General features: G+C 45.8%; 1 long non-coding RNA gene across 2 annotated transcripts; it reads right to left on the reverse strand.

The window, feature by feature from the left end:
• Positions 1 to 52: 52 nt before the first annotated feature.
• LOC146893614 (uncharacterized) lies at positions 53 to 12,612 on the reverse strand. Of its 2 annotated transcripts, none has more exons than XR_015738370.1 (5): positions 12,575 to 12,612; positions 10,048 to 10,189; positions 8,917 to 9,083; positions 7,511 to 7,668; positions 53 to 415 (listed from the first exon to the last, which is right to left on the reverse strand). It is a non-coding gene; the product is annotated as an uncharacterized LOC146893614 (long non-coding RNA). The 2 variants fall into 2 exon arrangements; XR_015738371.1 differs by having other exon boundaries at positions 7,511 to 7,714.
• Between the last annotated feature and the right edge of the window lie 2,377 nt (positions 12,613 to 14,989).

Raw genomic sequence — 14,989 nt, forward strand, 5'->3', positions numbered from 1 at the left:
CTGCTTTAGTGCCGCACAGGGGGAATGAGAAACGAAACTTTTACAAGGTGTCTCCAAAGCAAGACAAGGAAGATGGGTTTATTGGTTGATGAGAGATTGGATTTTTTTCTTTACTGTTCACAGTGCATTTAATTCCGGCCTGCTTGCATAGGAGCCAAGGTCATCACTAATTTTAATGAGTGTTGTTTCTTACCCAGCTGGCGTGGAGCACACAGGCACTAAAGGGCAAGCATGTGCTGGGAAGGGAAGCCAGGTGTGCTACAAAGAGAACCATTGAGACGCTCGGCTGGGATAAGTTTAGTCGGCTGCATGAGGCAGGATGCTCACAAGCCGTGGTGCTTCATTCCTTAGTCTGCAGCGGTTTAGAAGGCAGGCAGGCCTGAGGAGGGTTTTAGAGATGAGCAAATCAGCAGGCCTGTGAGGGAGAAGAAGTCCAGATAGGAATAAGGACTTAAATCCTTACAGGCTGCAGGCAGCTTACATGCAGCCTTTTAGCTGCGTAGGAAATGAGAGAGCCGCACTCAGACCACGACTGCCTCTCTGAACTTAATGGTTTTATGTAAGAGTGGGAGGCAGTTCTTTCTTTCCTTCTTTCTTTCTTTCTTTCTTTCTTTCTTTCTTTCTTTCTTTCTTCCTTTTATTTATACTTATAGTTTTTGGGGATAGGGTTTCTCTGGGTTGCCCTGACTGTCCTGGAACTCACTCTGTAGATCAGACTGACTGCAAATTCACAGAGACCCTTCTGCCTCTGCTTCCTGAGTGCTGAGATTAAAGGTCTGCACCACCACAACCAAATAAACAAGTATGATTTCTTTTTTTTTTTTGGTGGGGGGAAGGGGTTGGTCAGAGATGGGTTTTTCACCACTCAGTAAAAGCCAAAGGTTTTTTACATTAAATTATTATTATTATTATTGTTATTATTATTATTATTTTACATCCCAACCCTTCCACCTCTCTTCCCTACTCTCCTCCACACACATCTCTCTGCCTGCCCATCCATTTCTCTTCCACTTCTATTCAGAAACGGGCAGCTCTCCCCACCATAGATCTCAACCAAATACGGCATATCAAGTTACAGTAAGACTAGGTACAAACCCTCATGTTAAGGCTGGACAAGGAAACCAGCCCAGAATAAGGTAAAAGGTTCCAAACTCTAAATCTAAATCTAGATTTAGACTGATTGTTCTGGAGATACTAGATACCAGTCCCCAGGCTATACAGTCGCGTGATTGAATGGCACTATTCACCGAAGTACATGTCATCACCAGGCACCTGTGGGTACCTGGGCTGTGGTTCCAGGTGAAGGAAAGGGCACCTATTAAGGTGTATAGCAGACTCCCTGGTTCTCAGTTCAGTCTGACAGCCCAAACAAAGACACAGAGTTCAACCACCTTGGAAGAACAAACAAAACTTGGTTTTATTCTGTTTTTAGGAGTCTCTGATGGAGAAAAATATTCACAAACGATTGTAGAGGTGATTCCGTGTTTGGCAGTGGCTCTTGCAGGCCCAGGTTGTCTGTTTGGGCTTTGCAGTCAGGCAGGCTTCCTTGCAAAGGTCGCCAAGCTCAGAACCGCAGAAGCCTTCAGCTGCCCTCCAGAAGAGGGCTCTAGAGTCCCCAGACCAAGACTCAACCGGATGAAACACAAATCGACCACTAGAGGGAGACAGTGAGGCCCTCGAGCTTCAGCGAGATTTCAGATTTGTATTTGTTTATAAAGTCATCATTTTAAAGATGCTTTCGTCTAAGAGTCGGGCTTTATACTGTGCTCATGATGCCCGCGAAAAGGTGCCCTCCAACCAGGAGGCTTCAGCACAGCGCTGCTGTCTCTTTAGTTCCTATCTGACGTCTGCTTACCTAATACAAAACTCATTTTCTCCTCTTCAGTTGATTCATAACGTTTTTAATAAATACACACACACATACACACACATATATATGTATGTGTATATATATATAGTCTGCTAAAGTCAGCCACGTCTCAAGAGTCTTTCGGACCATGCAAAATATCTGCTTCTTGGTTACTCTTGAGGTAGTGGCAGTCAATACAGAATGTACAAGTGGCAGGAAGGCTCGCACTGGGCCACAAGAAAGTTGCTCACTTGGTCCCCAGGCAAGCCACTCTATACTCATTTAATAGAGCCACCTATGAATCTCTTTGGAAAACTTCGGTGTGCTTTCCCAAGCGTCATGGTAAAGGGCTCTGGTGCTAAACACAATGACAATGATGACAGACGGGCTTGTTTTTTGAGTGGCCTTGCACACACAGTGGGTCCACTAGGTTTTTATATGAGCGGCAGTGAGGGGCTGGAGAAGATTCAAGATAATCCACAATATTGAATAATTAACTTGGCAAAAGTGCTACTTACCCAGCCCAGAAATGTTGCTATACACCCCAATAGGTGCCCTCCCTTCACCTGGAACCACAACCCTGGTACCCACAGGTGTCCAGTGATGATGCTCTACTTCAGCGAACAGTGTCATACAATCACGTGACGGTACAGCCTGGGGTCTGGTGTCCAGTAGCTCTAGAATAATACCGGTTGAGTGGTACAAATGCGGGCCATGGATGCATTTATCATCCTAGCTGAAACAGGAGCGAATTTGTAATGTGCTACTCGGCCTTTGAATGGAATGCGGTAGACTCTTCCACAGCAACTGAGCCCCACCCATGTAATTGTCTAAGCCGGACTCAAACAGTAAGCACTCGCTTGAGTGCCCGTTATACAACCTGGAGGGAAGGACCCCTGTCTGACTTTGCAAACATACCTTCTCTTTTCAGCCTGTCAATGCTCTTTGCGTTGTTCAAGGCCTAATTCAAACGCCTCTTGATCAGAGATGTTTTGCCTGGTGCCCAGTAGGGTGTGACCTCTCCAGGGTTTCAAGGAATAATGAAACCAAATATCCCCATTTCCCAGGATACAAACGCTGGGCAATCCTCTCCTCTCCCATGTAGGCACAGAGGGTATTAACATGGCCAAGTTCTATGGTTTAGCCCTAAGGACATAGAACCAAGAAGAGTTGCCTCAGATCCATGACAACTCAGACTGTACTCTCTATGGTCCTGGCCAATGGCTGTGAAATTTCCGTGGGGCGGGTGGAAGTTACCACCATTAATCTCCCATCCTCTCCCTGTGAAGACGGATTCTAAATGTCAACTTGCTACAAATCCGAACCACCCAAGCAGAGAGCCTCACCTGAGAAATCATCCTGATTACTTAGTCATCACCCCAAATGTGGGCAGCACCTTCTGCGAGCAGCCCACATCCAGAGGGCCTGGCAGATGGAAGGTTATTCACCTTTTGTTCCATTGGCCTTTCCTCTCCTGGCAAGTTGATTTGCCCATCACTGCTGTGAATTTCTCTCCTACTCTCAGAACCAGGATTTCCGGGCTTCCACTGTGGACTGAGGACCAGCAGCTGTCCAGGAAGCTTCCAGGTTTCCAGGGCCTGATTGAAACTCTAAGGCACCCAGGCACATGTTCTGAGAAACTGCTAGGCTGATGGCCTCCCCAGTGAGAGACAGCTGCTATGGGACCATTCCCACTTCAGAGGCAGCGGGCCTCAGGGACCAAGTAACTGGGTTCTAGGCCTCTTGAGTGCCACACAGCTACACAAGTGTGAGAAACTACCCTAAAATTATATATGTAGATATTTGTTTCATTGGTTCTGTTCCTCTGGAAAACCCAGACTAATGCAAGATGTGGTACCAAGAGCAGTTCTGGAGAAACAGAATTGTAAGAATGACTTTCTTTAGTGGACTTGGCTGTGTCTGAACCTGGCTCTACTACTCAAACCTATGGTCGCTAAAGAGTCCTCTGGTAGCGTGGAATACACTGAAAATCCATGCGGTAAAGTCATTAAAGAACTAGGCAAGATAAATTCATTTTCTACTCGTGACTCTCCTCTTTTAAGGAACAAGGGATGTAGTGACTGTGTGTGTAAAATATTTGAGTAGTTATGGGGGGGGGGGAGATTCCGGCTGGTTCTTTTTATCATCTTTTCCCAAGGTAACCAAGGGGGAAAGTGAGCTGAATGGGTGAAAAGATTGACCAGCTCTAGACGCACATAAACAACCTAAAGGTTCCTAAGTGTGCCCTGGAAGAGAATCTTCTCTCCAGCAACAACAGAGCGTAGCTAGCTTCAGAAAGCCCAACCCAACCCCTCATTACCCGATTAGCTGATTACAGGACAAATTTAATCCCCTGCCTCCCAGGGTGACAGTAGTCAAAGTGAAGGCACTGATTGGAATCCTGTGACTTGGGCTGGAGACATGTTAAAGGACCCCAAGTTCCCACCAAGCTGAAAATCAAGGCACAGTGTCATTCTCCAAGGCTTCCAACTTCAGGGAGAATTCAGGGGCAGCATTAGCCCCCCACCACCACCACATGGTTGCCTAGGAACAATGACCATTTACCATCTCTCCCCAGTTCCCAAGACCAACACATATGTCCCACCCAGTGAGCTAGTGTCATCTGTTGGACTTCAGCATTTAACTGGATGGTCAGCAGGGATGGAAGGCTCAAGATGGCTTCACTCATGCCTGGAACTTGGTTCTGGCAGTGATGGGAGCTCTTGCTTCTTCATGTGGCTGCTCATCTCCAGCAGGATGAGGACCTCTTCACACCGCAGTGAGTAGTTTATGTTCTATTTTATTCATACACACGCTGTTGCATTGTGAAGAATGCAGTTGTGAGCATCTAGCTCATAATATGTCCTGGGGTCATGACACGTGTGTCCTTCACACAAAGGCTTTAGTACCATTGTTGTACGAATGGTCTAGGCTCTGGAAGTACCATATTGTCACTTTGCCATGTTCTATTGATTAAAGCAAGTCTTGAGTCCAGCCCCAAATTCAAGAACAGAGAAATAGATAGCATTGTTTGATAAGAAGAATGGCAGAGTCACACTGCAAACAAAACATAAAGCCCTGACCCACCTGGCCAGTGTAATAACCACACACCCCACATGCCTGGGTTTGCTTAGTTATTTTATCTCACTTTATTTATTTATTTATTGGTTTGCTTGTTTGTTTGTTTTTGAGCTAGGGTTTCTCTGTGTGGCCCTGGCTGTCCTGGAACTTGCTCTGTAGACCAAGCTGCCCTCAAACTCAGTGATCCACCTGCCTCTGCCTCCCTAGTGCTGGGGTCAAAGGTGTGAGCCAACGTGGCCCGGCTGCATTTACTTATTTCTTGAGTCAGCACTCTCAGTGACCTTGCTGTGCGGTGCATTACAGTTTAACAAAAGAAGTCGCCAGGATTCCTCTGAGGCAGAGGTTGCCGTCTTTCAAGTGTAGAACTGAAAGCAAAATCTCTCTGGTTCCTCAGAGCCACAAAGCCAGTTCCCAGCAGACTTAAACCTTTGTATCTAGGCGACAGTTTCCTCTTCATATTGAGAGATATTTGTGATTGAAAGTGTGAAACAATAGCACAAGTCATTGTCCACGCATCTGGTCCTACACTTAGGAAGAGAGGGTAGCAGTTCACCTACAGCTCCACCACACATCAGCTCCCCATCATACACCTCCAACTCCACACGGCCATCCCACTTGGCGTTTGGCACATCAGTGTGCAGTGGTACACATTGTTACACACCTTATTTTCCCTCGGTGGTGGGTATCAATTCCCTGGCCTTGAGTTCCTACTAGGCAAATGTTCTACCACTGAGCTACACCCCCAGCCCTCTACAGGTTATTAATCTATGAGCAACAATGACTGTGTGTTATTATTAGGCACATTAGTTACACATCAGTGGCACACTTTTGTACCACTGAAATCCAGATGCTCTCATAACTGATAATATTTTGCAGCAGCTGTCAATCAGGTGGCGGTGTGCCCTGGTGTCACTGCCTGTACATGTTCCAATACCACAAGAACCAGGGACAAAACCGTAGAATGGGTCTCAGGAGCATGGGGACTTTGTGGCAATGACAGAGGACTCATACTCAGGAGTCGCACGTCTGTGTGATGAGTGTCAAGAGGCAAAATAAAAAACCACAGTAATGGTTCAGAAGGAGGGACCAAAGTGGGTCACCTATAGGTGCCTGCGAAGTAGGTTAGAAGTCCAGTGACAAGGACTTTCCCTTCGTTTGTGGATTCTTTGAAGGCGAGATTACAGCAGGAGTAGAGTATTGGAGGCAGGGTCTGTTCTGTGGAAAACACAGACTCCAGAGAAGGTCTCCAAGAAGTCAGGTTTTAAATGTGGAAGACCTTGAAGCATTCTCTGATTTATATTTTCCTATTTTATACATGCATGATATGATTTTAAAAATACTTCCAGCTGAGTGCACAATTATAAATGACAGAAAATATTGTCAGAATTTAATTCTTGCTATTTTCTACCTCAGTGATATACAGTGTGATGGTATGCCTTGTGGTAAAAGGTGTCAAGCTATATCTGTGTTTCTGAAAACTATGCTTGTTTGCTTGATGTTATGTGTCTGCGATTTCTCAGTGGTTAGCATGAGATTACACTGTGTAAATATACCACGGCTTGTGTGCCCATGTGAATGGACATCACCCAATTCATCTAGGCCTGAACAGAGCAAAAAAGCAAAGGAGGGCAAACTTTCTGTCTGCTGGAGCTAAGACCACCCTCTGTCTGTCCCTGCTCTTGGACAGTAGGGTTCCTGGTTCAGACCAAGACTAGAACTTACACCAAGAGCCACCCACAATCACCATTGCCAACCTTTAGACTTAGGCTACACTTCCCCTACCAGTTCCTCTGCTTCTTCAGCTTGTAAAGAGTTCTCTGCCCCCATGATTTTTATTAATCAGTAACTACCACTATATAAACGTGAGTGTATGTATGTATATGTGAATGTGTGTGTGTGTGTGTGTGTGCTGTGTATATGTGTATGTAGATATGACAGTAATCACATACACACTATCGATTATTTTTTTCTCTGGAAAATTCTAACTAATATACCATCAAAGAGTTAATTTTCTTTATCCATTTAAGCATTAACATTAATTATCTATCAACTTGTTATCTCAGAAATCCAAGAGGAATTTATTAGAACTTGGGTGTGGAAGCCTGCATTTTGATGAGTGGGAACGAATGGGCAACGGGAACACTGGTGTCTGGTGTGGACATATGAATGTTTCCAATAGTCTGGCTCTAAAAAGGTGAGTCTGAGTTCACTGGAAAACAGTAGATCCTGAGTTATTGATAAGACCATGGCAGCTTCTTGGATAATAGGATTTGATAAGACGTGAATGGGATGGGGGCAGCAAAGGAAGAAACCTAACAACCTGAATTAGACTCCTGAGCAGGTTGTCCAACTGCGTGATTCTCAACAGATGGCACATCAGAATCACCTGGGGTCATTTCACAGCAGCCCCTGTGCTGGGGGAACTGAGAAGCAAAGGATGGTACAGCTCTATAATGAGTTAGCGCTCATCAGTAAAAGTCCTGACCGTTGATTCAGCTGACTCTTATCAGCCTGTAGGCTGATGATGCGTTCTCCTGAGCAAAAGCAGCTATGGACATGTACAAACCTGAGTCCACTCACCTGACATTCCGGAACAGGCAATCTTGTAAGAAGGGGGATCAGTGATCCCCTGGAGCAACGGCTGGGCCGGTGCAGGCTGACTGCAAAGGGGCCGAGGGAATCTGGGGGAGACTGCGGAACTGCGTTATGCCGATGAGATAGCCACACAACTGTATGCACTGGACAAAATTTACAACACTGTAGTCAAACAACATGGACTGCGTCCTACATAAATGAAACGCTAGTAAAAATAAATAAATATAACTCCAAGGACCTTTCCCCCAAACATTGCAATTTGTTTTGTCTGAGTCAAGAGATTGTATTTTAAAGACCCTGGGGTGAGAAATATCTGCTTCTACGGCAAATATGGAATAAGAGTAGATTTCCTCCTCTCACCTGAGGTAACCAAATGACAGAAAATGTAGGGGGCAGCAGATTTCAAGACACTGACGTCAGGCCGCCAAGGATGGCAAGGCCTGCGATTTGGAGGTGAGAGATATATGAGTTGGCTGTAGGAATGGTTTCATGGGTTTATATGTGTAACAAGCTTCCTGCTCTCTTCTTGGATGAGCAGGTTATGGCAGATCAATTGTGTCTTGATACAAGGGTTTTGTTTTTTTTTTCGTAAAGTCCTTCATGTGGTTACAAGCCTATTGTCAGAGCTGAGAGCCACTAGCTCTTACAAGACTTTACTTGACCCTAGGATCTAGTATCAGAAAATTCTGATCATTTGACTTGGTGTGATTCAATTGAGAGTCACCATCACGTGTAAAGTCTAAGGCTAGGCATACAAAGAACTCATTTTAGAAAATAAGTTTATACTTGCAGATAATTCCTCTGGGAAGGAACTGGGCCTCCCACACGCCACAGGGCTATACCCCCAGCCTGATGCTGTTTGCTGGTTCTTTTAATAGTGATTGATGTAGCACTGCAAAGCCCAAGAAGCTAAGCTTCCACGAAGGGTTTGTTTTGCTGTGATTTTGCCAGTAAAAAAGCTGCTAATGATGGCAAGGCATCTTGACTTGTTTATAAAATAAATCTTAAGATTGTTCATAACATTTAACCCAGGATTTAACCCAAGGACACAAGAAATGAGTGCAAATTCAGAAGTGCTATAAAATAATAAGACTTGGCAGAACTGTGTCTGCTGGGGGTGGGGTGGCTCACACCTGGGATACTGAGACGGGAGGATTCCTATGAGTTTGAAGTCAATCTGAATCATAGAGGGGGCTCTAGGCTTAGTCTCGAAAAACCATTAAGGAAAAAAGAAAGGAACTCAACGTTAAAAAATGGAAGTAATTTCATGAATTGTGGTGTTTGAGCAAAATGAAAAACATAAGCCACGTGAGCTGCACAGATGTCTACTGTGAAATAAGATGCTTTTCATGGCAAATGACAGGAAAACATTTAAATAGCAGAGATCTTACCATTTGCCAAGATGCCCAGCTTTGCTATGGTTACAAGGTCTGTGCTGGTTCATAAATTCAAGAAGCAGTCCTGAGTCCCACAGGCTTTTAGCTGCTCGTCCCTCCTTTAGGTTGTGTCCTAGATTCTCAGCTCTGAGAAGTGATGCCGTTGTTCCGGACATGTCCACCTAGTGTCCAAAGAAGTCGAGATTTCTTTTAGTAAATCTCAGTTTCTCTCTCACCCTCTGTCCATCCCTCGTTCCTTTTTCTCTCTCTCTCTCTCCCTCCCTCCCCTGCCCCATCCTTATAAAGGGAAGTGAATACAGAGAGAGTCTGAAAAGGAAACTTTTGAAAATGCTTATCTCTAGTGGATGGAATTATGGGAATTATTTTTCTTATTTTCATATATATTTAAAGAACATACCCTCAACACTACAATTGTCTTCAAAGAATATATAACGAATTCTAATTCCTTCAAATATTTTTTAAAAATTAACAAAAACAGTCAGGGGCTGGAGGGAAAACTCGGTGTTTAAGGATACTAGCTGTTCTTTCAGGGAACTGACATGGTGGCTCACAAGTGTCTGGAACTCTAGTTCCGGGGATCTGACACCCTCTTTTAACCTCCTCAGGCACCACACACATGTGGTGTACATGCAGGAAAAATTCCCCCCCCTCGCGCACACACACACACATACACTTGCATACACACATGCGTGCCTTCCCACACACATACACAAATAAAACACGTATAACTCACCTAGGCCTGTTTACTTTTCTTTCTTTTATTTTTGGAGTTGCCTCTGAACAGAACACATACAGACTTTTAAAATTTTGTTTTACTTATGTATGTGGGTGTTTTGCCTGCATGTATACATGAGCTCTATACACTCACAGTGCCCAAGGAGGCCAGAAGAGGGCATTGTGAACCACCACGTGGGTGCTGGGAACCAAACCTGGGTCCTCTGCAAGAGCAGCCAGTCTTCTTAACTTCTACTGAGCCATTTCCCCAGCAGCTCCACCCCCTTAAGTGAATAGTTTTCTTTTAAAAAGACAGTCATCTAAACTGAAAACAAGGACATTCACCCCAGGCTGTGCCTTGTCTGACGCAGCCTCCCAATTCCCAGCACTTCCTCTCGCAGCGTGACTCACCACATTCAGAGGTCCCAGACACTGCAGTGGCGCTGCCTTGGTGACATGCCCCTTCCGCCTTAAAGACTGTGCCCTGGCCCTCCTCTTCCCACAAGTAGAGGGTTGCCTGGTACAAATCAGGTACCATGTCAGACCTCAGCACCTAGGGGCAAGAGAATAGCATAGATTTGCCTCAGGAGCAAGGTGACCCAGGGTAGCTTGGAAGATGTTGACGGAGGAAGGGAAACAGGAAGCCTGAGAAGGGACAGCTGGAGCAGAGCGTGCTAACTCTACCCTGGACCACAGGTCACACAGAGCCCTTGCACACATTCTATGGTCGCTTTGGAGTGGAACTCTGTCGTGGTGTTTGTCTTGTCACTACCCAGTTATTCCCCGGCTGCAAAGGGCACTCCGGTAGAGGAAAGGAAGACTTGGTTTCCCGGCCTGCAATCGTCGGCTTCACTGAACCCCAGCTGTACTGGCCCTTTGCGTGGAACTCCTAACTCCTCTCCCATTCCAGGTCTAGACCACAGCAAGCAGTGCCCTGGAGACTCAAGGAAAGAGACCCCGGTTTCAGAGTAATGTGAGCCTCAGTTCCAGGTAGACCCCATCAGCTCTTGCCTGTGAGAAGTTGAGCGAGAGTAATCTTCGCCTCTCCACCCTTCCATCTCTTCAAACCTGCTAAATGCAAATGTGACTGGTGGAGTCCCACATGAGCCACGTGTGCAGATTGCAAACACCTGAGTGAGGGAGCCCACAAAAGTACCCGCAGCCATGAGGAGGCAGCGGGCACTTCACCTTCAAGTCTGCAGACATTAATCAAGAGCTCCAGGCTGTCAGCCTCACTTCCTGACGTGAGGTTTTAACAGAGGCAGATCGTTGGAGCTTGCTCTGGTCCGAAAACAATAAAACAAAGCTGGTTCTGTGAAAATTAGACCCGGCTAACTTCACCTGCTCACTGCCTGGAGCCAGGCAAATGAGCTCTGACTCCGGGGAAGAACAAAGTGCGCCTGAGGGGCCTGCGCAGAAAGTTACGGATGAATCTCCCGAATGGCACAGTGCCTGCAGCAGGCTGTGTGGACTCAGAACAGAGGAAGAAAGAAAATAGAGCAAGAGGAAGACCTAGCGTTTATCCTGTCTCGGGAGCAGCTTCTTTGATTGTCTGCCTTGTGGAAGACTCTTCGCTGCTCCTAGCCGGGGAGCATAGCTCCTGAAGCCCAAACGAAGCAGGGAATGAATTATCTTCAAGGAAAACTGCCGAGCCTTCCAAATGTTCCATCCGTTCCACACAAGCAAGGGGCATACAGGGGACTCTTCAGTGGTAGGATTTCCTAGCGGATTATCTGGACCTTGAATTTGGGCTTTGTGACTACTAAAGCTGGCCCAAGGAAAATACGGAGTGGGTGAAAATGAGAACACTCGCCATCGTAGTTAATCTCCCCAAGTGGCGTTAGAAGGAAGGTGTGTTTTGGACAAAGCTGTCTGACCCTTGGGAAGGCGCCATGACACGGTGTGACTAGTTCATCATCATTCTCGGTTTTGTATGAGTGTGTTTTGTTGTGAGCTGAGGGGAGGGGAGGTTGTAACCCACGATGTTTTTGTTGAGTTTAACACGTTATCTAGGGGAAAGAATGTGTCTATAAAATTCAAGAATGGTTTTTCCCAAGGTATTTTACAAGTTTGTGTTTTGAGAATAGTGTCGTGGCTGGTGAATTCAGAGCTTATCTTCCAAATGGAGAAGTTGAGGCCCAAAGAGGTGAAAGGACCCACCCAGGGTCACGACTGCTGGGCTGGGCTGGGCTGGGGCTTGAACCCTGGGGCTGTGTGGAAATGTTTTCATGTTTATTAGATTTTAAGTCGTAGCTAATGTTTTTGTCAAAATAATATTCAAAAAAGAATGTGTGTGCACACATATGAACACACACACACCTATACATACCCACCCCCTTCAGACACGCAGACACACACACACACACACACACACACACACACACTGACTCAAATATCACTGCAGAGTTTATAGCAGAATTGGGTCTTGTTTCCTGAACACAGACCTTGTTAGACCTAATTCTGTTTCCCATTTCCTCTGACTTGATCCCGTCTTTCTTCTAATGATCTACTGGTAGTTGACTTCTTGTTCCATCAATTTTAGGTATGTTTATTCTGTTGGTTTTTCTGACTTAGCGCTTCCCTGATTCCTGTCCTATCTGTAATTGACGGTTTAAAGGAAAAACTGGTTAAATCAGTAGCAGCTAAGTCATTACAGCATCAAAGCGCTGCATCAAAGGGTGGTCAGATAGGACTGAATTTCCTTTCCCAGTTCCTCCTCCTCCTTCTGGAATTAACAACAGCATTGTAACATGAGGGGCCGGCTTGTTGGGGTTTTTGTCCCACTCGGTAACCCACAGCTGGCAACTCCCAAGGAAAATCACACACAGGACTCCATAAGATTATAAACTGATTGGCCCATTAGGTCAGGCTACTTATTAGCTCTTATAATTTATGTTACCCCATTATCCTTATCTATGTTAGCCACATGGCTCAGTACCTTTCTCAGCTGGGCAAGTTACATGCTGCCTCTTCGGCGGTCTGCGCAGGAATGGCGGAGGGAGCTTCCTGCTTCCCACAACATTCCTGTTCTCATCGCCACACCTCTACTTCCTGTCTGGTTGACCCACCTATACTTCCTGCCTGGCCAATCAGCGTTTTATTAAAATATATGATTGACAGAATACAGACAATTCTCCCACGCCACAGTTCTCTGTCCTTCTCTGTCCACACTTCAACACTGATTCTTCTCCAACCCTCCTAACCTTCCTGATTATGTCTCCCTTGGAGCGCCGCTCTCTGTCCCAATGGCTCCCTAGGCTGTGCCCCTCATCAAGCTGGGAGAGCCCTGGGCAATTCCTCTACCTTGGGCAGGGTTCACCTGTTTGTTAGACCCCACATGTTTTTCTTGCCTGAGTGGAGTGCTGCTGCCTATGCAATGATGCGGAGGATAAAACAGTTGTGAGGCCGATTGTGTGCTGTGTGCACACTTGGTAGACAGTTTGCCTGGATGTAGCTGTTTCTGTTTAATTGATAGTGGAATATAGACTTTCCCTCATTATTTTATAGCCATTGACTCTTGGTTATGTAGTCTCCAAGTCATCAAGCCTCACTTTTCAGAAACCTGGTGCCGCCATGACTCCTGGTTCCTTTGCTTGTTTAAACACGATGTTTCTAGGCTGCGCTCTTTATCCCTTTATGATGGGAATGTTCTAAGCATCCACTACATATTGGACAGGTCCAATGCTTTCTCTGCGATTATCTTGATGTTCTTTAAACCTCAAGTAGAATTTGCTTTTTTTCTCCTTTCCAGGAAGAAAATGTAAGTAATCTAGCTCGTGAATGGGACTTGTTGTTACAGGTGGTGTGTAGTGACAGCTCCCAGACCTCACAAACATTGTTACAAACGCTGTTGGTCTAGGCCGTGTGGAGTGATAACTCCCAGGCCTCATTAACCTTGTTCATACTTGTTACAGGTTTCTCCTGAGTTGCTGATCTGCTAATCACGGCCACTCCCAGCATGAGCTCTGCAGAGTCTAACTTATTCTAACTCAGGGCTTTCGTTCTGTGTTTAGCATGCAGGAAAGGGGAAATGTGGAGGATAAGACACGAGGCTGTTTTTAACTGGAAATATGAGTGAAAATCTAGAAAACTGGGGTGAATTGGGGTCTGAATGTGGCAGAGGGCTTCTGGGGTCACGTTTAACAGTGTCTGCACTGAGGAAGGAATGTGAGGAGGAAGGCCTGAAAGGGGGTAGATGAGCCTCAAAGAGAACAATTGCCACAATGAGACCCAAGCAGCAAAAACATGAACTTTGGCTTCTGAGAGTTTCCAGTCAGATGCTGGGTTTGTGGTCTTGCTCAGGCTGCTGAAGTGCCCAGGCCTTAGTTTTTTCATTTGGCAAATGGGAACAGTTACCTTGAAGATTATTTTATGAGTTAAAGGTCTTTACAGCTACTTAAAATAGAAATAAAACTTTTAGGAAATGTCTGGAATCCTGCGCACAATGATGATGAGATGAACGGTCCCTTCCAGAGACCTCCAGTACTCTGGAAAACTTTCCAACTTGTATTTGTTGGAGGAGGGAGCCACTTGCTGGTTCCCGGATGCCCAACTAGCTTAGACCCAAAATAATGACACTGAAACTGTATTAATTAAATCACCCATTAGCTCTAGCTTCTTATTGGATAATTTCTTACATATTAATTTAACCCATTTCTAGTAATCTGTGTATCACCACGAGGCTGTGGCATACCAGCTACAGTTCCCAGCATCTGTCTCCGGAGGCTCCATGGCTTCTCTCTGACTCCACCCTTCATCATCCCAGCATTCAACTTAGTTTTTTCCGCCTAGCTAAGTTCTGCCCTTCTATAGGTCCAAAGCAGTTTCTTTACTCCTTAATGATAATCACAGCGTACAGAGAGAAATACCACATCATTATTGCCACAGAGATTCTGAGAGAGGTGAAAGCAGCAGCAGACAGGTATGTTGTTGCCAAGAAGGTCCTGTAGTGTGGCGTGCAACAGCCTGGAGCTCATGCAGGCTCTGCCCTGGACACACACTGCCCAGCCACACACACACACACACACACACACACACACACACACACACACACACATCCTGAGCCAAGGCAGGATGCCTGAGATGAAGAACAGTTCATTTATTTTCTGGGCCTTCTTGAAAGACCTTCATGGTCCTTGCTACCACTGTAGGCCATGTTGATGCCCATAGTCTATGCTGCTGGTGGTGGCCATGTTGATGTCTGTGGCCTGTGCTGCCACCGGGGACCACGTTGGTGTACATAGTTCATGTTGCCACTGGGAGCTATGTTAATGTCATAAGTAAATTCTGCCAGCAGGGAGCACATTGAGTTCCATGTTCTGTGCTGCCACGGGAGGCTGTGTGAATATCCGTG

This window comes from Myodes glareolus, chromosome 7 (assembly GCF_982192425.1).
Source record: "Myodes glareolus chromosome 7, mMyoGla1.1, whole genome shotgun sequence".
Classification (NCBI taxonomy): domain Eukaryota; kingdom Metazoa; phylum Chordata; class Mammalia; order Rodentia; family Cricetidae; genus Myodes; species Myodes glareolus.